Source organism: Nicotiana tabacum, chromosome 15 (assembly GCF_000715075.1).
Source record: "Nicotiana tabacum cultivar K326 chromosome 15, ASM71507v2, whole genome shotgun sequence".
NCBI classification, from domain to species: Eukaryota; Viridiplantae; Streptophyta; class Magnoliopsida; order Solanales; family Solanaceae; genus Nicotiana; species Nicotiana tabacum.
Window position 1 is genome coordinate 70,506,584 of NC_134094.1, and position 1,508 is coordinate 70,508,091.

Sequence of the window (1,508 nt, forward strand, 5' to 3'; positions counted from 1 at the left end):
TCCAGCTTTTCTCTATAAAGCTTTTGAGGGAAATGTAGCGCAGGCATATGCTCGCTCTCCTCATGTTCCTCCCTTCTCGATTTTTCTTTCTTCTTCTTTTTCTCTGCTTTCATCGTGCCTTTCTTCTTTTTACCAACATCATTCTTTAGCTGCTCCCCACTTCCTTTTTCAGGTTTCACATCATTTTGGATCAGGATGGGATCTTTCAACACTTGCCCACTTCACAGAGTTACAACATTTACTGTTTCTTTGGGATTTCTCTCAGTATCAGTGGGGAGAATTCCTGGAGCCCTCTCAGATAATATTATTGCAATTTGTCCCACTTGTCTCTCCAAGTTTTGAAAAACAGTGCCCAGTTCTTTGATAGCTGCTCCATGGGCATACAACCTCTCATCAGTCTTGATAATGAATGCCTTCATTAGATCCCCTAAACCAGACTGAATGGGCTGTTGAGGCTGAAATTGCTTCCTCTACTGATTCATAAAGCCACGAGCTCCTTGTCCCTAATGTATGGGGTTGTTTATTCACAATACCCCCAGGTGAACTCTATGAAAAACTAGGGTGCCTCTGACCCATTGCATTATAAATTCACACAACATTCACTTCCTCAGTTGATGCTTGACACTTATGAGTAGGGTGTCCTCTTCCACATATATCACAAGCTGCGTGAAGCTCATTTTGTATCGAGGCTAAGGTCAACTTTCATATTTCTTTAGCCATAGCATCAAGTTATACCTACACAGATGTATTAGCATCAACTTGGTGAAGACCAGTTGATCTTGTTCTTTCAGCACTCTTAGAGGGCCACTGATTTGCATCTTCAGATATCTCATCAAGAATTGTAACTATCTCTTCTGGAATCTTCTTCATCAAAGGGCCTCCAACTTCATTGCTCAATGTTCTACACGAGGCTGGTGTCAATCCTTCCCAAAAATCTTGGAGTTGCATCCAGAGTTCAATTCCGCTATGTTGACACTTTCTAACTATCTCCTTAAACCTCTCACATGCTTCAAAAATAGTTTCAGACTCTTTCTGGCAGAAGTTATGGATCTCTCTTCTAATATTTCCCATCTTAGCCAAGGAGAAATATTTATCAAGGAATTTTCTGGTCATCTCCTCCCAAGTTCTAATCGATCCACTGGGCAAACTCCGAAGCCACTCTTTAGCATCATCTTTAAGTGAAAAGGGGAATGCCCTTAAGTACATTACATCTTGTGACACCCCATTGTATTGAAAGGTGTTCATAATCTCTTCGAAGTCCATTAGATGTGTGTTTGGATTTTTATTTGGCTTCCCTTTGAAAACACAACAATTCTGAAGGGTTTGAAGCAACCCTTGCTTCAACTCGAAATTATTTGCTGCAATTTAAGGTGGTCTAACACTTGATAATCCTTGATTGTAGACCGGTCTAGCATAATCTCCAAGTGGTCTCCCAGGCAAGGGTTGATGTTAATTAAGTTTGAGACCCCTCTCTTCTTCATAGATATTCTGTGCATCTCTAATAGCTA

The 1,508-nt window shown here is 40.7% G+C and overlaps 1 non-coding gene across 1 annotated transcript; it reads left to right on the top strand.

The window, feature by feature from the left end:
- Positions 1–958: 958 nt before the first annotated feature.
- LOC142169964 (small nucleolar RNA R71) lies at positions 959–1,065 on the top strand. Its single transcript, XR_012699583.1, has one exon. It is a non-coding gene; the product is annotated as a small nucleolar RNA R71 (small nucleolar RNA).
- The last annotated feature ends 443 nt before the right edge of the window (positions 1,066–1,508 follow it).